Source organism: Anabas testudineus, chromosome 2 (assembly GCF_900324465.2).
Source record: "Anabas testudineus chromosome 2, fAnaTes1.2, whole genome shotgun sequence".
In the NCBI taxonomy this organism is placed as follows: domain Eukaryota; kingdom Metazoa; phylum Chordata; class Actinopteri; order Anabantiformes; family Anabantidae; genus Anabas; species Anabas testudineus.
The window spans coordinates 7,668,621-7,692,157 of record NC_046611.1 but is presented as its reverse complement, the minus strand read 5'-3'; the positions used below and the strand labels follow the sequence as shown (position 1 = coordinate 7,692,157).

Below are 23,537 nucleotides of genomic sequence, written 5' to 3'. Positions count from 1 at the left end.
GAATAAATAACACCAGACAGCTGAGTCACTCAGAAGGAAAAGAGGTGTTAATTGCTTTTTAAATTCAATTTGAGTGTTTGCTTGTGGGACATACGTAGACCGTTAATGTGTCAGGAGACTTTACTGTTCAGTGTTAAAAGGCTGATTTATTAACTATCAGAACCAGAAAAAGCATTTAAGTAGATGCTATGGCAAAATAAAGTAAAGTGAACTTCTAGATCAGCTGTCACAAAGTGCTTTATAATAAAATATAGAAAGAAAAACAAATCAAATAATGTAACAACTACTAATTGTGGATTTTGTGTGCGCAGCAGATACAAGCTGCCAACACCACAGTTAATATGATATGCTTGTTAGCATAGCATACTAATGTAACAGATACAAAGCAGGTCAGCATTCATTTGGAGCCGTGTTTATAGTCACATAGCAAAATCAGGCTTATTAGCTGCACTACATTCACCAGCCAGCCACTAACTTTATCATTTGGTGCAGAATACACATGATCATGCACAACCTTTTGGAGTTTTTTTTTTTTTTTTGCAGAAACAGTGCCAGATGTAACAAAAAAAAAAACTTAACCAAAACAGAAAAGACATGCCAGATGCCAGCAAATCAAAATGAGTTTAAAAACTGTAAAACACTCCATAGAGCAGAGGCCAACTCCCAGAGCAGATGAGAATTATCTGTGGGTTCATCACTATGAAGCACCCCTGTCATATTAAGGTAATTTGGTCAATTAATAAAGCAAAAATAGCAGCTTTAAGACTAAGTCAGCAACCACTCACTGACAGCATTCTTTGCAGTCTGAAGATAAATAACTTTATTCACTCAGAACATCCACTTCTTTGTTTAAGCCAATTGATAGAGGAACACAGTTAGGGCCGCAGGAGCCGTTTAAAGAAGAACAGTTTAGACAGGAGCATTCATCATGCAGCTGTGCAATCAGGCTTAGCTTCAAAGCAGCACTGATACCACAAAAGAGGACAATTAGTGGGAAAGGCTGTTGTGTCTGTTTGCTTGTGTGTTTGTTTGCATTTGTGGGCATGTTGGATTGGAAGACAGTGTGTCTCAGCACACTGTGTAACACCAGCCTGTCATAACTGTTGTGCTTGAGGAATTATTTATAAGCAAGTGTTGTCTACCTACTTCGCAACATACATGGGGAAAGAGATTAGAGTAGCAAATGAGTAACATAACCTCAATAAAAAAGATGGAAAACCAACTCAAGTCTAGTGGAGGTGCAGTTTTGTGGGCTTTAGTCAATAGAGGCTGACAGCAGAGAAACTGGTACAAGGACCGATTTAGACCTGCCACTTCTGCAGATGTTTTAGTTAGAAATAACTTACAGTATATAAGAACAAAATGCATATTGAGAAAAAGAGAGATCACTAAAGCTTAAAGGGTAAGTAGAACAATTACAACAACTTCCGTCAACTCCATGATCCCAGTTGAAATGCAGGTTCTCTCTTTGAACTTTCTGTTGAAACTTTAAAAAGCTTCCTGCGTGGAGGCACAGAAGATGCAACACTGTTTTCACAGGTTGAGTACTACTCTCTGTAACAAGTGAATTCACCTTTATGTGTAAAATTGGCAGGTCCAGGTACCTTTACCCACTGAGTGCCTCTTTAAAAGCCCTTTATAATAATTTTTTTATTTTCCTTTAATCTCTACAAAATGGACACTTGAGTACAATTTTAGTGTGATGAAGTAAACTTCATGAGCAGATGGATGCATGTTTGCCAAGTTTGAGGTTGGCATCTGCTACTAAACATAATAGTATTTTAATTTATTCATTCAGACATAAAAGTCTTCATTGGAAGCTCAGATATTTGAATTTTTTTCTTTGAGAATAATCCACAACAACCCAGCATCTGTCTGAAACTCGCTTAGACAACTATTTGATACATGTTTGTTTCATTCTCTCTTGTATCTCTTTCTGTTCAGCTGCCATGTTTTTGAGGTTTTACTATTCATTCTCAATGTGTTTGTGCTTTTTGTTTTCATTGTCTTTCCCACGGTAGGCTCGTTTAATTAAATCTTGCATGACAACTGAAAGAGAACTAATTTTCTGGGGAGCAGAGCTGCATCAGCAGAAGCACAAGACAGATCGAAAAAGTAGGACTTGCACGTCTTTATTTTGAGCACAGTTTTGAAGGGAGCTATCCCTACTTTTACAAAAAAAGGAAGAATTAGAAGAGTGGCAAACTGCGTGATGTTTCTCCCTCATGTAAACTGGTTTAAATAAATCATGTCTGCTCTGAAAGGCTTGGCGTCATTTTCTCAAAGTTCAGCTGGGCAGAGAAAGGCAGGCCTCTGTCTTATTCTGTTTTTTGCTGTCTGTACACTTACATCCACAAATTATGACTGCTGTGCAGCAACTAATAACAGAGGGAAATTATAGCACAAAACAAGCTGCCCACGACATCACAGAAACAAATAGGATTCTCTTTTAAAAAGATTTCTTAATAGCTGTGGCTAATTAAGGGACAGTTAGTTTCCTACATGACACCTTAAATATGTTTAACCAGCTGCATTGCACCAACAAGCAAGCGAGTAATCCATAAAAGACAAAAGACAAATAATCTGATTTGTGTGAATATCTCACTATTACAAATATGTAAACTGGGGTCTGTGGAAAAGGTTACAACAGGAAAGGTAAGTAGTGTGACATTTGCCGGCACATGCTTATTTGATCTATCCATAGGTATCAGTGGAGTGATAATGCTAAAGTTACCTTTTATATCTAATCTATTTAATATTCATGCCTTAACGAAATACTAGGTTCTATAAGATTGGGAGAATAACTGTAATTTTCAAGCACTTGGCAATGTAAATAATTCTGCAAGATTATTTCTATATACTTTTAAAAGTATTGAGTTTAAAGCTTTGATTTACTCTGAGCAGTGCAAAGTCTACTGAGATGTTTCATATTATTGTACAAGTTCAAAAGTTTGAAGTAATTGCAATATGCCTTCCTTTAAAAACAAAAACAGAAATATACTTAATATGCGCTACATTTATGCTAATACTGTCTACATTTAGACAGCATTAATGCAGGAGAGAACATTATATTCTGAAGCTGAAGGCTTACCTTGGTTCTGTGATATTTCTGATTCTAATGCACTTTCTCCACAAAACAACAACAGCAGCTCTGTATATAATCAACTCTCTGAACTCAGATCTTTACCAAACTTCCTCCCAAAACAGATCTTTCTGCCACTAAGTGTAGTGCATCACCGAATGTACTGTGTTTCTACTCTGTATTGGAAGGAGAAGGAATAACTAAGAGGCCATCTAGCACGTGTGTGTGTGTGTGTGTGTGTATGTGGTTAAACTGTGAGTTGGAGGACTAGCCAGATTTTTCATAAAGAATACAGGACAGAGCAACTGTAACATGTTTTGTTTTACTGGCCTGTTAAACTGCAACAGAACAGAAGTATGTTTATCCTATTCCTGAATTTGTGCAAGTTTGGGCATGTGCTAAAAAGAGGAAGTTAGAGAGGAAGCACATACATGCATATACACATGTATTTTTGGATTTAATAGGACAGTGAGAGCTTTGAAAATAATTATTGGAAGCCAGGAGGGTGAGTGAGGCTTGGAGAACAGGTGCTAATTGCTTATTTTCTGAGGGTTGAGCCACAGTGTGTGATTTTCGCCAAGCGCCACATGTCTTCCTTGAGTGCAACATGCCTTAATTGCTCATTCTTGTTGGCAGGAGGAAACATGCAAATCAAAATGCCATTTGGAAACCTTTAGAATACAACGCTATGACTGGGTGCACTCAATGTTTCTGTCATATGCTGCTTTGGTGCTTGGGGAAAAGTAAATGCCAATTAATTTAGTTTCCAGTGTAAGTCAACGTGGTTTGCTAAAGATTGTTTTTGTATTTTTGCAGGACTGACCCAGAATACATAAAGAGAACACCCCCAGTTTGGATTTGATAGTGTTATGCTCCAATGGGTGATTTGAAAACACTGTGAAGTAAAAACATACTTGAGATCCATCCGCTCATTCTATACTGCAGCGTAAACCCAGTACAGATGGCCAGTCTGTCAATTAAGCTAGCATTAACTGATGTTTTAATCCCTTAGGTGACCTCATATTGATGTTTTCAACATGTTAGTGAACAACTGGAGAGATAGTAGATACAGAGCAGCATTAGCATTTATTTAGACAAATTTTTCTTTAGGTCTAATATTCCCTCTACTTTTAGCTCTGCTTATAGTATCTTTTAAATGAGAAGTTAAGGAGTAGGTAGCATATACAGTGAGGGAAAAAATTATTTGAACCCCAGCTGATTTTGTAAGTTTGCCCACTAACAAAGAAATGATCAGTCTATAATTTCAATGGTAGGTTTATTTGAACAGTGAGACACAACAATGACAAAAAAAATCCAGAAAAATGCGTTTCAAAAAGAGTTATAAATTAATTTGCATTTCCACAAAGGAAAGAAGTATTTGATCCCTTTGAAAAACGTGCTTTAGTACTTGGTGGCAAAACCTTTGTTGGCAATCACAGAGGTCAGCTGTTTCTTGTAGTTGGCCACAAGGTTTGCACACATCTCAGGGGGGATTTTGGCCCACTCTGCAGATCCTCTCCAATGTTTGGCAACTCGAACCTTCAGCTCCCTCCACAGATTTTCTATGGGATTAAGGTCTGGAGACTGACTAGGCCACTCCATGACCTTAATATGCTTCTTCTTGAGCCAGTGATTTGTTGCCTTAGCCGTGTGTTTTGGATCATTGTCATGCTGGAGTACCCAACCACGACCCTTTTCAATGCCCTGACTGAGGGAAGGAGGTTCTCACCCAACATTTGACGGTACATGGCCCCATCCATCCTCCCTTTGATGCGGTGCAATTGTCCTGTCCCCTTGGCAGAAAAACACCCCCAAAGCATAATGTTTCCACCTCCATATTTGACAGTGGGAATGGTGTTTTTGGAGTCATAGGCAGCCTTCCTCCTCCTCCAAACACAGCGAGTTGAGTTGATGCCAAAGAGCTCGATTTTGGTCTTATCTGACCACAACACTTTCACCCAGTCTTCCTCTGAATCAGTCAGATGTTCAGTGGCAAACTTCAAACGGGCCTGTAGATGGGCTTTCTTGAGCAGGGGGACCTTGCGGGCACAGCAGGATTTCAGTCCTTCACGGCGTAGTGTGTTACCAACTGTTTTTTTGGTGACTATGGTCCCAGCTGCCTTGAGATCATTGACAAGTTCCTCCCGAGTGGTTCTTGGCTGATTCCTCACCGTTCTCATTATCATTGAAACTCCACGAGGTGAGATCTTGCATGGAGCTCCAGACCAAGGGAGATTGGCAGTTAATTTATGTTTCTTCCATTTGCGAATAATTGCACCAACTGTTGTCACCTTCTCACCCAGCTGCTTGGCGATGGTCTTGTAGCCCATTCCAGCCTTGTGTAGGTCCACAATCTTGTCCCTGACATCCTTGGAAAGCTCTTTGGTCTTGGCCATGGTGAAGAGTTTGGAATCTGGATTGATTGATTGCTTCTGTGGACAGGTCTCTTTTATACAGGTAACGAGCTGAGAGGGCTGCCAATGTCAGCTCGTTACCTGTATAAGATCCACCTGGGAGCTAGAGATCTTGATGACGGATAGGGGATCAAATACTTATTTCCTTCATGGAAATGCAAATTAATTTATTTAACTCTTTTTGAAACGCATTTTTCTGGATTTTTTTTTGTCATTGTTGTGTCTCACTGTTCAAATAAACCTACCATTGAAATTATAGCCTGATCATTTCTTTGTTAGTGGGCAAACTTACAAAATCAGCTGGGGTTCAAATATTTTTTTCCCTCACTGTATGTATGTAGCTCCCCCCTCCTTTTCTGTTGACAGTCATTAGCATCCATGCAACCAGTCACCTTGGACAAACTTTATCCACCCCTCCCTAAAAGTGGACAAATAAAAGACGCCAAGTGTAGATTTGAACTGCTCAGTAATCTGTTTGCAGTCGACGTGGAAAGTGCAACAAGAAACCAATTTCCATGTTTCCTCCCCGACACACTGCCCCAACTTCGCGCCCAAGCTGCTCATATGCTCTCTATGTTCGGCAGAACATATCTATATTGATGAAGATAAGCAAAACACCACTCAGGAGTCGTCTCCTTCACTCAATCTTGAGGATTTCCTCAGCTCAGAGCCTAACCCCAGACATCTAAGAAGAGATGCCAGGTCTCTGACTTGAACCAATGTGCATCAGAGTAAATCAGAGTGTAGCAAAATGAGCTTGAATGATGCCGTCTTAATGCACTTTTTCTACTCCAAGGCATGGACTAGTAATAGTTGAAAGATTGAAGTAAATTATTTATTTATTTATTTATTTATTTATTTATTTATTTATTTTTGTCGGACAGTGAAAAAAGATTTTCATTAAAAAGGAACTCAAAAGACTACAGATAGAGACATAATAATTTATTTTATTCATTAAAATAAGAAACGAATACCACTGATGTGTTTTATTTCAAATTTAATTTCTTATTTGTTTATAATACTAAGCTTTGCTTGCTCCAGATTCAATGTTTACGCAAAACTAAAGTTTGTTTCCATATGAAAAGGTTTAATATTACATATCTGGAGAGATGGGAAAATATGCACAATAGCAGTACATTTTTCAATATATATTGAGTTTGGCCCGTGACTTCTTTCCGGTTTTTAATTTTGGCCCACTGCCAGTTTGACTTTGACACCCCTGACTTACATCCTGATGCAGGGAGTGAGACTAAGACATTAGAGATGCTTTGCAAGTCATTTCACATTACTTTACATCTAGTCTGTTGTTAGTATACAAATATTAATAAGTGCACATTTATAACATTTTATTCTATTTTTGCAACTCTGTGTTTTCTGCCCTTTGTTATACAAGAATAACGACAGTCCATATCCAGGTAGTAAAAGCTTTCCCAGAGAGCAAATGCCTTGCGACTGCACTGACCCGTCTTTTTCTGGGAAGAATACTTTACTGGAAGTGATGCATTTTACATTTGTGGTTTGTCAGTAATAAATAAAACATAGTATAAAATGAACAGCAACAAGTTACCAGTGAACACAAGTGAACATACAAAAAAAGTGGCCATCTGTTTCACATTTACATCTATATTAACAGAAAAACATACTTTTTTCAGCTTTTTACAAACTTTATTCTTCTACTTTAGGGGACCACGTGGTTTTCCTATACAGCATTCTGTCTGTGCCATGAAGTCACGCATAAGCACACATGAGATGAACAGCTGAGTAAGTAATAGCTAAATTAAAGACACTGTCAAGCTGCTGCTGATGTGCTTGCCCACTTTATGATGGGATTGCATCATGAAAACATCAGCTGTTGCGTTTCACTCGCCCACGAGATTCTACCAGCCGCCACAAGCTGCTGAAATGTAGCCAGCGAACAACAAGGATGACAGATTGCCACCATCACTTGCATACAGCGTCTTCCTCTGGCAGAAACAATTCTTAATTTCTGAAAGCAAGCCAAATAATAAATAAAAAATAGAAAAATGAGTGGATGTAAAGAAAGAAAGAAAAACACAAATAATAAAAAAAAAAAAACATCCCGGTTGACATTTAGGAAACAATTATTTTTGTATACATGCCAGATTTCTCACGGACCATAACCAGTTTATAAAATAAAGCCTGTTGTCCACTCCTCACAATATTTTTTAAATGGCTATAAGGAATTGAATTTATATAAAGGACATGAATTATATACCTCGTCTTAAATAATGGTACTGAGGTACGAACAAAGTATCCTACATAACATAGAAGGATCACTGTCAGGTCCACTTGAAGATAATTGAGTAGGTGCTACTGAATCCTCCAAACAATAAAGAGTCACTGAAAATAGATGACGGTAAACACCGGGCGTCTGTGTTTGTCATGCCTGGAACATCTGGGTGGAAATAAATAAATTGTTAGCAGGCAATGTTTCCTGAGAAAACATCAATCCGAGCTACGAGCTCTTCGACTGACCCCGTACCAGCACAGAGCACACAGTGCTCTGTTGTCCTCGTTCTTCCTCCTTGAACAGAACAGACATGTATTGTCAGTTCTTGTCAAAAAAGCACAAGGCCTGTTACACTCTGGCCACCAGAGAACTAAAGAGTGGGATGGAGTTTCTTGGCTCATTACAGGGTGACAGTCTACTTTATTGGTGTCACAAAGCAACACCTTGGAGAGCTCACACAACAAACAGCATTCTCCTCTTGAAGTATACATTAATTTGAACTTTGCATTTAACCAAGGGAAGGGAGGACTTCCATGCTTTTATAACTCAACAGAAGTAAACAGCAGGTGACTTAGCAGGGTTAATGTGCTCAAGAAGTTCTTGATCACAGTCACTGAGGTGGAGGAGACAGTTACTGCTTGATCTTAATAGAATTCAATATTCTCAGGAGATAAAAGGCAGCATTTGTTGTTTGCTCAAACAGCCCAAAATAACCTGTGTTTGGTACCAAAGCATAAAGTAGCATTCAGACTACAAAGTATTATAGAGGAGGTTAGAGGTGGATGAGCAACAAATCCCATAAAATGTACAACATTCTCCCCATCGATATATACATTCATTTAAACTGTTCAGTTCAATTTACTGAATGTTGAGAACTTAAAACTCAGGTGCACAGCACATGGATCTTTAGGGACATTTAGTTCATATTACCATTGCACACTGTTTTGGATAGTTTAAAACACAGTAATTGGGTCTTATAGCTGTGTGTCAAATAGTAGGAGATAAGATTCACATGTATAATACAGCTCTAGTAGGAAGCACTGACCTGCAGCAAGACAAAGGTCTCTTTTGGCGTACATCAGTGTACATGGAAGTACATTTGTGTACACAAATAAATCATGTACATAAAGTATTATGTAGTATAGTATAAAAGTGTGGGATCACTTGCAAATTTGTTTTCCAAAGAAATACACATTTTAATGGAATTCACACGTAATTTCATCTATTTTACAAAAAAAATAAATTAATCAAGCCTCAAGCCTAATTTTTTTTTTAAATCATCCATTATTAGCAAATGTCAGTCCTCTGCATCAATCTCCTGGTATGGCTGCTAATTCAAGTTAATACGTTTATAAGGCTAATTAATTAAGAGAAAGCTCTTTTGCAATTGAGCAAAACAGCTGAGAACAGTTGTACTAATGGAGCAAACAAGGGATCATGTCATTCTTTAGGTTAGTTTAGGATCTGAACATCAATAGTTGTTTATTTGCTCATAATTTCAAAATGGCTAGAAAGAAAGAACTTTCATCAGAGAGTCTATTGCCTCATTGCTAGAAATTGCAGGGATCCACATTATTTCAGCTGCTCTGACACATGATCAAGACCCAGAGACGCCTTCCTATAGTTTTTAGAGAAAGAACCAGGATCCCAGAGCTGGTGGTGCTGATCTGCCAACAAACTGCTTCAGTGCACATCACGGTTCGTTTCAGCCAGAAGGAAAGTGTTTTTGGCTAAAAGCAGAATCCACCCTAATGTCAGTGAACTGGATTCTCTCCAGACCTCCACCTTTATGCCCTTTGATGACAAAAAAACCCCCAAAAAAGTACAAGATGAATCTGTTGCCTAGCCTAAGTGTGCTTTGCCTTTCTGTTGAGGAGACAACTCTTGCTTTTTTTAGCTATGAGAGACAAAATGGTGCTTAGGAGTGACTCTAGTGGTCGACACTCACATCAGATACAATGTGCTGCCAAATGCAAAAACAGAAAGCAACGTCTGTGAGCGCTTTGATTCACCAGGACTAAATTCATACAGTCTTGAGGTAAACATAAATAAGCTTAATCTGTTTTTTTTTTTCTGTTGTCCTTTTTTATACTAAGCATTCCTCAAGTACAGTGCATCTTCCACAGTGTCACATCCTGTCTGGTTTATAAGAAATGCAGAGAACAGAAATAAACTAGTGATGAATTAGTATAGCCACCGCACAAGTCCTTTTAACTGCATACTCCAAAGTACACAGAGGCTATGACATATGCTGTGAGATATAAGTTTTATAATAGGTGTGTGAGTGTGGTACGGAAATCAATATTTCATCTCATCAGATGTTTATCTGAAGGGCCATGCAATAAAGATCATGATGAATGGTTATTGTGTGCATTGTGCGTTGTGTATGGATACAAAGTGCTGTGCAGTATTTTGCCTCATCTATCTGTAGTTCTGGGCTGGTTGTGTTGAGTATGTCATTTACATACTCTACTCCAACTGGACAGGTGCTTTCTCATGTATCTAAGTGTCTTTCACACTGTGTCAAAGGTACGCCTATTTAATGCAATCCAATAGAGCAGCGCCTCATGAAATCTACTTTTAAAAAGCTAGAATGTTTCAGTTTTTATTGAAACTGTCATAAAGATGATAATTCTAATGTTTTTGTTTATTATTGATGCCTAATGTTTTTGCACCCTTGTTTATGTAAATAGGGTAGCCAAAACATTAACATGCTTTAATATGTTATTGTATTATGGCCTGTGAATTGTGAATTCTGATTTCGGTTGACCACTCCCTGGCTTGTGCCCCAGAAGCTCTTCAAGCTTTGTCAGTAGCCTCTGTGATTGTTCGTATGATTTTCCTTTTTGTCCCGCCAGCAATTCCAAGCCCAGTCCTGGCCCTGCAGAGAGAACGTGCTGGTAACTCTTGACAGCTAACTTCTATGAAGTTCAGATAACGTTTTGACAAATTAATGCAGAAAACCACAAAATTCCACAAGGTTCACATACTTTTTCTTGCCACTGTGAACGCACAAGAGATTTTGTGCTGCAACAAATTTTTGTATTTTGTCCAAGCTGCTTGCTGTCGAGATCTACCATCTTGCTTCCTTGTACTGTATTTCTTACACAACTCCTCACACTTCCTCCTGGTGCAGTTAATGTTGTTTTTTCCTTTGTGCTGTGCAAGCTTTTGGTTGTCCCATACAGAGTTTGCTGCTAGAGTCCTAGACAGCACATCCAACTGCACAAGTGGCTACTAGTCCTCCAGGTTTTGAATCTCCCAGGCAGCCCAGACTTATCAACTTAAACGAGCCATTAAAAAAATTATAACCTTGTTAAAGCAGAATAATGGCAAAACTTCTAGAATACACTGCATTAGACCATACAGGTACACCTAATAAACTGGCCAAACAGTGTATATGGTCTGCATAAAGATACAGGCATGCCCACAGTAAACGCACACACACACACACCATAGTAGCAGTAGGTTACCCTTGTAATCCCCAGCCTTCTCTGTCTCTCCCAAGCAGCTGTGTTGCTCATCCCCTGTGCCTTTGAGTGTACATGCACGTGTGTGTGATCCCACGGGGGATTCAACAGCAGCACAGCTGACAGTGATGATATCCGACAGATTATTACTAGCCTGGTTCACTCATGTATCACATAGTGTATAGAGGCTAAAGTACACCGCTAAAGAACCACTGTGAGCATTTAAACTCCTGATAGGGAGAGTTGTCTCAAACAACTTCATTTTGATTTGTCTGCAGATTTTCAAATATTTTTGATAATTAAATATTTCTGAACAGTCATAGAAAATTCAGTATAATGATAAAAAATAAAATAGACTCAAACTGTACAAAGATGATTAGCAGCCTGCAAGTGTGTATGCATGTTTGTGTGTGTAGGTGTAAATGAAGGGATGTGGGTGGAATAAGAAAGAAGAAGAAAAAAAAAAGTGAGGCGTTATACAGGTGCGATCAGTGCAATATGTGCAGAATTTATCTGTGCTTTTGTTTAAATTTCTTTCAGAAGTAAAAATGCACTGATTCTTGAATACATTCATATTCTACATACTTCAAATCAAGTACAACCTTGACTTTCATAATATATTGTACGAATAAATAGGATTATGTAAGAAAACCTGCAAGGGCTATATGTTAAACCAACAACAAACAAAACAATACAAACTTGCTATAATTTGTTTTTAGCATTTCTATTTGTTTTGAGAATGACCTATGGTCATAAATGATTATTTCACTGTAGAGCTAAATTGTTTACTAAAACCAAAAAGATGACTAAGAGTCTACAGCCAAGTCCAACTTTTGGCAATTATGTGTGCACTGACTTTAGTGAAGCTAAATGTTAGCTGGCTAAAGAGAGCCAGCGCTCCTGTAGGGATTTGGGCTTAAGACTGATAAAAACAAGCATAAAAGAGGCTTGCAGGTAAATCTGATCAAGGCTGTGTCTGCTCACCTATGTGCTGGCCAGAGAAGTACAATTCTAGCTAGAAGCTAATCATAATTTAATTAGTCTTGTTTTAAAATGTTATAGTATTACCATTCAACAGCTGCTGAGATACAGTGGCAAGAAAAAGTATGTGAACCCTCTGGAATTTTGTGGTTTTTTACATTCATTTCTCATAAAATGAGAGAGAGTATTACCATCAGTACATTTTTGTGAACAACCATAAAAATCTCATAGTGCTAGTGGTAAAAGTATGTGAACCCTTGGAATAATGACCTCAAAAAAGCTAGCTGTAGTCAAGTCCTACCATACCTGGAGTCTTGTTAACAAAATTAGTTTCTGTGAGTGTGAACTAGAGCTACTATGACTGACAAAAAATCTCTCTGCACAAGAAGAATGGGCTTATGTGAGCCATGCCTTACCAAAAGGAGCTTTCAGAGAATCTACAATCATGAATTGATGATTTACATAAAGCTGGAAAGGGTTAAAAAGAGATTTCAAAGAATTCACCAAAACCAAAATCTACAAATGGAGACACCAGTTATTAATTCCAACGGTTCCACTAGCAATTAAAGGTTTTTATTTTCAAGAAGAGACATGAAAGATTAAAATTTCCTTAGTTTTATTGTTTTAGGCACATCATACTTGTATTATATTAAATACCAAAGTAGTGGATCAACCGACACTAAAATAAAAACTGGCACACAAATAACCTATAGTGTACCGTACAGTATGTGAATCACTACATGTGTAATCTGATCTTTGGCTCAGCAAACAGGCCATTAGCTAAACTCCCTCCCCAATGTAGTGGCAGGCAATGGGTCTGCATGCACTCAAAGAGTACACTTCCAATCCAACCAGCAAATATCTATAAGCAGTGAGGAAATAGACCGTGACTTGGGAGCCTGAGGCTTCAAAAAATGGGCTTGTGACAGGACAATTGCTGATATGAACCCCCGGAGTGGCAAGGGAAACCTGTGCAGATGAAGGGCTTTAGCAACTGCTGTTGACATGCCTTTGAGCAAGGCAGATCAATGACTGTACTTCTCAGCAGCAAAGACGATAACATTTTTATGTGTGCAGCTCTTTGTCATGCAGAAAACTGCAGAAACAGAAGGTAAAAAAGTTTGTAGACTGATGAAGAATAAAGCAAAGAGAAAACAGAAAATAGAAGAAACACTGGCACAAAAGTACCAGTAAAATAATGTAAATCACAGGAAAGTATGTATTAACGAAAGAAGTTTTAAACATACGCTATCAAACTGGTATTTGTTATTTGATTAAAGTTAAAATCATTTCAAGGTTTTACAGGCAAATAGCTGCTGTACAGCTGTAAGTGTGTGAATATCTGAAAACCTGTTTTCTGAGGGTGCTGGAGGAGCATGTTAACAAGAATGTGTTAATAATATTAGAAAAATGAGTTGAAGTTGATGATGTCTCACCTTTTTTATTCCACTCTGTTTTTGTCACATCTATCATAGAAGAATAGACAAAAAAAAAGCAGGAGAAATGAAATAGAGAGACCCCCCTATTTTCGCATGCTATAACCTCTGGACACACATTAGAGGGAAGCACATAGAAGCACATAGAAGCATAGACATCTACTACCACTGAAAATGTATCCAACAGCAGTGAAGCCTTTCGTGGAAATCGGAGTCATAATCTGTATCTGAGATTAAAACTGCGCTCTGGGCCTTAATCCTTCCCGGAGTGTGTACACATACTGATGAAGCCTAGCAGCATAAATCCCACTTATGCAGCTCTAAAGCACGCTTTAATTGAAAGCATTCCATATATTTAAAAGGTGGCTGTCGTACTGCAGCCTCCATCAATAGAGTGCTTCAATGATGATGAAAATGAATGCACACAATGAAGCTTCATCTGGCATCAGGATAAGACAGTACAGATTTCCATACTGAAAAATGTGTCTGCTACTGTACAGCAGGAATACTCAGCATTGTACCAGTGTCAGGCAGCCTTACACAGTTGTGTTGTGCACATTTTCCAGTTTATTTTCAGTACTTATGCAACCGCACGCACCACAAATTTCACACACAAAGGTCCCATTTCAGCTATTCTTTGCTCTTTATCATTCTGTGTTGTCCATTTTGACCTTTAAATGACCTCTGTAAAGACATTTTGTATTGGCTGAAGTCAGCCCAGTTGCATGTACACCAACAGGGCAATGTAAGATTAAGTGTTTAGCTTCACAAGATTGAGTGCCCCATCATCACCTGACTCCACAGATTAGATGACAGTGAAATTGAGTGCCAGGGTCAAATAGAGTTGTAAGCTGGTTGGGATTGTCTGTAGCCAGGCAATATTCGCCTAAGGTCACAGAGATAGAGCTCTTGAGTAACACTCATTGTATCTTTAAATAAATCAGAAAAGCACTGAGAGCAGAATTAGATTTAATATACAACGGAGGGGGAACATAACAAAACTACAAACAAAAACACCAGGATTTGTTGAGATCTACAGCTCTCTGTCTAGTTTAGCCTGTCTTTGTGCTACAAACATCAGCAAAGAAGAAATGACTAGGATACACTATGGTGGACAGCCTAAGTGTTCCAAAGTCACTGAAACAACAGCAAAGCATAATATTGGTGGTATGGTACTCACAGCAAATAGAGGATGGCAAGTCCTTGGTTTAGATATTCATCAAGTGTCCAACATGTTTAATATAAGTAAATAAATAACTTTCAGCATTGTTGATAACTACACAACAGTAACATTGGTAATGCCACAGCTCATATCTTTGGCTTTTTTTTTTTTTTTTTACCTGTTAACCGTTACAAAGACTAGCTTAATACCAGTTTAATGTATCTGCAAGTGCCTTTAATTTGCCAATAAACTCTGCGGTCTTGCTCAGGTTCTAGTTTATTTCACCACTCCATCCACACTTAAGCCTTTGTTTGAAAATACAGAAACTTTTTTAAGCCCTAAAGTCAGTTTTGAAGGACACACTTTAGGGCTTATTTGTCAGCTTTTCTTCCATTGCTGCAAAAAATGGTTCCCTCCTGAACTTCACTGAAGAATGGAGCATTATACATATTATTTTTAATTTACCCTAATGAACAACAAAAATAATTTTCATTATTTCTGTGGTTATTTCTGCTGCAGGAAGGCTTATAAAAGTACCGTCTATCTTATTTACAACAATTTACAATTAGTCATTTTGACATTTTTATCCAAAGCGACTTACAAGTAAAGTACAAGGTACAAAGGCAGGCAGGGTAAGCATTAGGAGGTCTTGCCTAAGGACACCTACTGCAGGTAGGCCATAGGCCGATGCGAGAGTTGGGATTCAAACCACAGTCTTTCGCATCGAGGGCGGCGATCTTACCACTACACTATCCTGCCTGTTTTATAATTACAAGGCTTTTTGTTTTTTTTTTTCAATTTGCCTGAGGAACCTGGACCAGCAGAGTAAATATTGTGTTTTCTCTTGTATCTGTTCTTATAACTTTTGTATTACATAAGGCTGCTTTTTATTTTAGTTTATTCATTACTATTGGATCTCTGGATTATTTTTTTTTTCTCTGTGTGTAGTCTGTTTATTATTAAGTGTGAGTTCATCTGATGCATAATTGCTGAAAGACTTATTAATCTTATGGTGTCTTGTCATATTTAGTGTAATCTAGTCAGTTCTTTATTTATGTATATAAATATTATTGGGGGAAGAGTTGGTAGCTTGTTGAGCGCTTATGTGTTTATGTTTGAAAACAGGTGACAAATGTGGCATTTTGGCAAACAGGTTTGTTTAAAATCCAACCAGTGCTAATGATACAAATGTTGTAGTGTGTTAATTTTACTGCATATTACAGTAAAAACATAGATAGAAATGTAACCCTAACCCTTTAATAAAAGCGTTTTGACTGCTGTATGCTTTTCAACAGCACCACACTGCTGTATGTACCCTCCTCTGGAACAGTGTGTTCTAACTCCTTTAAGGTTTGTGAATGCAGACAATCAATTACACAGAACGAGTTATCAACAGTTTGTGCCTTAACAAAATTTGCTTCAATGGCCAAAACTTTGTTATTACTGCTGCAACTTATAATGAGAAAACCAATCTGTTATTAAATAAAATCTATTTCAGAAATACTAGTCCAGAATAAAAGAAAATACTTGAATACAATTTTAAAAATCTTTTACTTTAACATGTCCCTGCTTGAACTGACATCAACAACCTGCAGGTAGAAAATGTTACAAAAGCGCCTAATGTTCACCAAACTCACTGTGACCTCTGATTACAGCAGAACGAAGAGTATACAGCAGATCACAAACACAGTTAAAATGAAACTGTCTTAAAAATGTCAGATCTAGAGGAGAGGAAGTGAGCCACACAAAAAAAGCAAATAGCAAATAATGTTGCAAAGGGCAAACAACCAGGATGCCTGAGCTGATAGGAGTTTATTTTTCACATAATTTTAAAGTTCAGTATATGCTATGAAAATTAGCACTGTGAGGAATCTGACCTTGTAAATTCTCAATGATGATGATTACTAGATGGTGCATTAAATTAATTTTGGGAATATATCTGTTTTAAACAGACTGGAGGAATAAATTATAATACATTAATAAGAGTATGTTAAATGGTGTGATTTTCATTAATATTCTGTGCATTGTGTGTGTTTAGTGGAGCATACGGAATATTTCATATTAGCAGTGGGAGCAGGTGATTTCTGTTTATCAGCTAATAATGATTAGAGGATGGCTGTCAGTGAGATATGACAGAAAAACAAGCACTGTAACATAATCACCCAAACAAAACAAAACACAGCTAATATAAGGGCACAACAGAACACAAAGCGCAAATTGAAAAGACAACTTTACACCCTCTTATTAATATAAGCTACCAACAATCTATGAAAATGTACACAGATCTTTTAAACTGTATGTCAAAGCACCAATATTCTTTATTTCGATAAAGTAGACCTAATTGTTTGCCAACATCTCACAGTTGTGGCACATTTTTATATTTTTAGGTTGATAAAGTTATAATATTTGCATATTCATGACTCAATCGCAGTCGTTATACAAGACAGAATTCTCACTTGTTAGAAATATTGTAAAAAAGCTATGGTATGGATAAAGTTGGGTAAAGATTATGGTTATGGCAAATAAAATGTGGCATAGGTATTATTAGGGTTAGGCAACCCAGACATTTTTAAAAAATAAGAGAACTGTGGTTAATACAATGGAGAACATCAGGAGCCTCCAGAGGGCACTACGGTTACACTGATTCTTTTAATTAAACAATGAAACGTTTTGCTCTTTTGAATAAAAGATTCAAAAGTATAGGACAAAAAACTTGATCAGCCTTGTCAGCATCTGCTCTTTAGTGGTGACATCTAGAAGCGGCATGATCTGGCAGAAATCAGTACAATACAAATTCTGTTGGCATTCTTGTAAAATCCTGTGATGGTCTGACTCACCACAACTTAACATGTTGTAACGCTCCATTACAAGAGAAACAGAAAACAGCAACAAGATCAGCAGCTGACTAGCAGAATGAAAAATGGAGCACTTGTATATGAATGCAATCTTTGACTGCAACAATAACTACAGTCAAGAATGGATCATAAAGCAAGTAAACGCTACTCCAGTACAAACCCTGAAGAATGGAGACTGCATGTTCACTGTTAAGCAGTAATAGGTATGCAACACAGTGTAAGTATATGCAGTGAGTGTTAAGAAGAACTGGCAGGATGAAGAGAATGAAACAAATGTAGGGTACCATCTAATTGAAGGGACATCACAAGGTAAGCAGAATTATTTTCATCTTCAAGAACTATGCATGAATTTAAAATTTATTCAGCTGCTAGGAATAATAATAAAACTGTGGATGTTTTCATCAAGCCAATTGTTCCAAAACCACTAATTACTCTGTTTGCTCTCATTTTCTTGTCTTGACCAGCTCTCTGTTGAAAACCAGTCTCAAAGGAAGTGTAAGTAGGGAAAATCTCCAAAGAAAATCAAATAATAATGGGGAGGGAGGGTATATAAAGAAAAGGAAACATACCAGTTCTGTAGTACTACAAATACTCAATGGGAATACTGTTGCAACAGCAGCCTTTTCTAGCAGAGTAATTGGAAAGATAGGTTGAAGCCTGTGAACCTGACTTCACTGTGTTTGTGCTGTGGTTACTGAGCTAATTAGTGACAAACAAGCAGCTAGTAACCACCTTTCCAACTCTGCTGTTGTTTTTGTCTCTTCCATATAAACAGCTTCTCCTAAACGCAGTTGAAAGACTACTACCCTCTAGGCTCTTCACTGAAGTAATGTAACTATCATGGGTGTCGTTATGAACATATGTTCAAGTCGAGTATTCAAGTCATATGGCTGCACAGTGTATGGAGTCAACTTCAGTTACCGACAGCTCACAATAACTCCACCATAACTAAAGAACTCCACCGGTTAAAGACACTTAGGATATCTAATCATCTCACTACTGCAGTGCCACTAAAAGCAACGCCTTCCCACCAAGAGCAGATTTTCTTTTTACGACCCACTCTGTTCTTTGAAAGGATTAACTCCAACAGCGGCACAGGTTCTGAGCCTAGTATTGTAAGTTCGAGTCGCTCTAATGACCCTAATTAAAAAGATGTTGCAATAACACTACGATGATACTGTGCCACTGGAGAAAAAAAAGCACCAATCACAATTAGTGTAAAAACTTTCTGCAATGTACACCCTTAAACTTGTATTATCTTGGTATTATTATTATTTTTGTATTATTGTTTTGAAATTTGACACTTCAATTGCTATTTTTTGCTGTTATCTGTAACATGTAAACTGACACTTCAACTGCTTTCATAGGTGTCATGTCATAAGCAGTAGCGTGTCTCAAAGAACGTGTCTACTGCTTTGAATTCACTGCTGACAATTTTAATTTTAATGCTTAGACTTCTGTTCTCTTCAATTATTTTTTACATTTATTTTATTTTATTTAACTTCTTTTCACACAGATTCTACACTTTCAAAAAATTTAAATATCACCAATAACCTCCATTTTAACTGCTTTCACTATGTGTCTTTCAAATATAGCTTCATATTTAACCTTTTCTACAGCTTTAGTTCTCTTCTCATAGCTTGTATCATTAGAGCAGGCTTTTAAATTAATGTGTTACATAGGGAAAGACATCATATCTTTCCCTTTCCTTCAGGTAGCTGTACATTGTAGTGTGAACACTGCTTATTTGCTGACTCCATTTTATTGTTTTTATATTCCTGTCACTGCTTTCCTGTCGCCTCCCTTGCTGCCTTAATAAAATGTTTGAAGGACAGCACGAGCCCCAGTCTGGACCAAAGTCACTCCATTAGCTAAGAATAGGAAATAGAGAGCAAACCGATGCAGGATGCAGATATTTTGTCAAACCTGCAATTTCATGAAAGTACTGACACTTATGATGCAGAGAGAACGAGAAAATAGTGCAAGGAACAAGGAAATAGTGCCAGTACTGGGAAGCAGCAGTAATTTGGGTCTTGACCTTGACTTCTAGCAAAGCTTAACCTTAGAGAGAAAATACACTCACAGAAATTGCTTGATCTAGTACCAATTTCCTTCTTTGGAAATTCATACTTGACAGAAATCTAGAAATGTAGAAAGTTTAAAGAACATTTTCTTATTTCTCACCATAGGTGACAGAACAGGTGTCTTAATAATATTATTAAATGACGACTATTTACTTAATGAGGTGCTAATAAGCATGGAATCTAGTATTTAACCACTAACTAACTCCAGAAATACCCAATCCAAAGTAAGGCCCACTCACTCCCCTTGCAAAACAAAGGCTTGATCTGCTGTTTGCCCCCTCCCCAATCAAAGACAAACATTTGTATTTCCGTTTGCAGAGATGTCAAGGGGATTTATGCGATTCTGATTTTGTGTTGGTGGCCTATTTAATGCTACAGTGCACACCCCTCACAACGTGAAATGAAAGCATGGCTTTTTACATTCACCGCCAATCAAACTGACATATACATCAAATTCAGATTCTTGGACAGTGTACCTTTGGAAATGCATTTCAAGGTATTGATATGAATCATATTTCCGGTCTGTCATACCTTAGATTAGATCTACTAAAGAACAGAAAGAAAAAGGTGAATTTTTAAAGATGGTGCCGAAGTAACTCTGGGGAATGTAGTGCCCCTGCAGTTGAGTGTGCAAGCAACTACTTGTAGCTGTTATTACTTAATGTGTATGGACAGCATCAGTACTTTCTACTTGTTGTCCTTCAGAGACAAAAGCAAAAAGAACCAGCTCAAGAGAATTGACACAGAGAGAGACACACAGGAACAAATCCTTGGCCTTGTCACAAAAATCGCTGTGTAAAGCGTACAGATTCCATTTAGCCTTTTTTCTCAGAATCCGCCATATTAGTCTCTCTGTCAAGTGGGCACATCTGTCTGTTGGGTTTTCTTATTTCAGATGTGGGGTTAAGCCTAAGAAACATCCAGCCATAATCTCTGGAAACTGATTTTCAGTTTGTTTGACAAAGCCACAGGTGAGATTTGGAGGAAACAATCTAAATTTCACATACAGGCTCACACTCACACAGAATACAACATTGTTTAAGAGAGCCAATACCTACAGATCATCATTCACCTTTAGCTGACTCAACCCCCTTCTGGCCATATTCTATTCTGTGTTACTTTGATTAGGCTGATGAAAAATATGTTTAAAGCAATCATTTCAGGAAATTGAATTACGCATTTGATGGCATCTTTTCCCTCAAAGACATCTACTGTATCTAGGAACATAACTGAGTATCAGTCCCATCACAGCCTTTCTGCCTTAAGGGCCATGCAACCAGGACAACATTTTAATGAAATGGCAGGGAGAGCTTTTTCCTCAATGGAGAGTTGTTAATGTGCCAGACCCCTTGTAGATACGGACTAGGGACTGGTATGAGCCCAGTCCAATCAGCTATAGGCCAGGGCATTATTTAATTAAGATATCTTAAAACACATCAGAACTCCTCACATATACAGTCTGCATTTACTCTGCCAAGTTAATTGTAGCTTTTACTTATTAGTCTGATTGGATTTACTGGAGACTAACAGTAAGGTGTAATAATTTTGTAAAGCTAACAGAGATTGATATCATGACAGATGTTACATCCATACTACTCAGTGATGACTCAGAATCCAGCAATTTTGCATTGCTTACAGTCATGTCAAGGGTTGCAGAACATTGTGTAACGTCTCTCTTGTTAATGTCCAGAATGTTCAGAGTAGAGGCTCCAACTTTTTTATAATGAAGCAAATGAGTAAAATGAATATGCATGACTTTCACAGGTAATGTAATTATGCCTGTTGACTACACAATAAAACAACGTCATTCATACCTTTACTTTTACGTCAGCACATAACAACTTGAGCTTAAGTGCGTCAAACAAGGAAACCACAGCACCTCCACACAGCTCACTCGAATAGTGACTCATAATTTTCACATGATTATTAAAAAAAAAAGTACAGGCTATGGAGAGATAACGACTCTGGCATTTCAAGAAAAAATGGCTTTTCGCACCACAATAATAAGTGTGTCAGTGAGAAAGACTCTAAATTGTCATTTTTTTTTAAATCACACAGCACTCTGGGTCTAAGTTATGATGCTGAGATTCTAGCTATCTATTTTACAAATATAAAAAAAAAAACACTTCAGGTTTGGAAAGTGAGCAGTCAATCAATACCATCGAACAGCTCCATTTCTGCTGCTTTTGTCCTCACCCACACTGGTCACTGCCAAGTTGGCAAATAGTACAAGGGGGTTGATCAATAAATGAATTAATCACGATTCATCACAATTAGATGCTCAAAATCTAAGTTTTTTTCTCACCATCTACTTAAAATTGAGATGTTATTTCAACAAATTATCTTATACTACACTCAAACTGCCTTGAGAATCTGTGCTTTTTATGTGATGTTGATCAAATCTTGACACAGGTCTCGAAGCCTTTCTCAACACACAGACTATATAGAAAATGCTGTTCAAAGTTGATCCAAGCTTTTGAAAGAAAATGCTGGAGTACCAGTCGAAGGAATTTCAGGAAGAATTTAGTATCTCTGGCAAAATCTACCAAAACAGCAGGATACTTTTGGTACGGTAAGCAGCTGGATAGTGAGTGCGACTGGGTGTTCGATTCCCAGCTGTGCCCTACCTGCAGTAGTGGTCCTTAGGCAAGACCTCCTAACGCTTACCCTGCCTTCCTGCCTTTGTACCTTTGTCAGTTGCTTTGGATAAAAGCGTCTGCCAAATGACTAAATGTAATGTAAATGTAAGCCAGAGATGGAGAAGAAAAAGCAATGCTGTTAAAGTTGAAGCAATCACAGCCTGTTGCTAGTGGTTATTGTTGGTTTGTTGCAGGAGTTGTGAATAGCTGGGAAAGAACTACAGAGACAGCTATGGAAGCAGGTTCTGTCTCACACATGACCTCCTTTTATTCTGTCCTCTTTTGAACATTTTTGAAGATGGTCATGTCAGTTGGTTGAGGCTATTTTTTTTGCCATGGGGTGCTGCACAAATTGCACTGGCTGAAGAGAAACTGTTCCTGTTGTCACTGTTGTTACACCCTATTTTTCAATCAGGACGAAGAATAATAGAGTCTACAGTACATTCACGGGGTGAACTGCACAGTCAAGTCAAATAAACTATGGCAGATGCACACTGCTGGGTAAATAAACTACACAAACAGAATCTAATAGTATAGTATACTGCTATACTAATTCTTGCACACTCAGACATTATACCGTCTGTTTCTTACACACTTACTGTTACAAAAAATGTTCTTACATGTGTAAAGTATATTGTGGCTATGGTTTAACTTATGTAACTATAGCATTGCTTCTCTTGAAGCCTATATACCAGGTCTTAACCCGCACAGGAGAGAAAAATATAATTACATGAGAAAATAATACAATAAATTCCTCAAGGACAAGTAAGCTGCAGTAGAAGCAAGAGTACTGTCCTTTAAAAAACACGCTCTAGTATTCTGACTGTGAAGTATGTGGCTAAAGGCTTCCTGTGTGGATCCAACTCCCTGTCTAAACAATGTAACCCATTTATAAAAAAAAAAAATACTGTCTGCGATTTGGTGGTTCAAACAGCCACTGTGCTTTCACTCTATCCATCTAAAGTACACTGCCATTATGGCAGTGTACAAACACACTCAGTGAAGGGCAAATAAATGTGGAGCTTCCTGTAACTGCAAAGCTCAGCGTTGGGGCTCCCCCTAGGGGTGATAGCAGACACATGCACTGCACTGGATTGCTCTTGCTCTTTGGAAAATTCAATTCTGCCAGCAGATCACAACATAAACGCGACTGTTCAAATGTG

The 23,537-nt window shown here is 37.8% G+C and overlaps 1 protein-coding gene across 2 annotated transcripts in view; it reads right to left on the bottom strand.

Moving 5' to 3' along the window:
- Nucleotides 1-23,537, bottom strand: part of cfap221 (cilia and flagella associated protein 221) — a 90,332-nt gene that overhangs the window by 45,368 nt on the left and 21,427 nt on the right. The window lies entirely within an intron of this gene.